This window comes from Calliphora vicina, chromosome X, assembly GCF_958450345.1.
Source record: "Calliphora vicina chromosome X, idCalVici1.1, whole genome shotgun sequence".
Classification (NCBI taxonomy): Eukaryota; Metazoa; Arthropoda; class Insecta; order Diptera; family Calliphoridae; genus Calliphora; species Calliphora vicina.
The window spans coordinates 806805-807194 of NC_088785.1; positions in this window are offsets into that span (position 1 = coordinate 806805).

The window sequence follows — 390 nt, forward strand, 5'->3', positions numbered from 1 at the left end:
GATTGAACTGTATAGTTATTCGTTAGTGTAATTATTTATTTTATTTTTTTTTTTATAATTTTAATTTTTCTTTATTGAAATATTAAAATTAATTTTTATTCAATGTGCTAAAATTATTTATGATGCTTGGTCTCTAGAACAAGAATTTTTTTATATTCTTGGGGATTTCAATATTTGCATTGGTAAATTTATTTTGTTAAAATCGAATAAAGAAAAATAAGTATTTTCTTAGTTTTTTTTATATAAGATTTTTTTGGTGAAGATTTTTTGGTGTTTTTCAAAAATGTATAAAATGTAAAAATGAAATATGAATGAAATGTAATTCTTAATTGCATATCAAAAAATATCATATATATTGAAAAATATTATATGATGCAATGTGAAATAAAT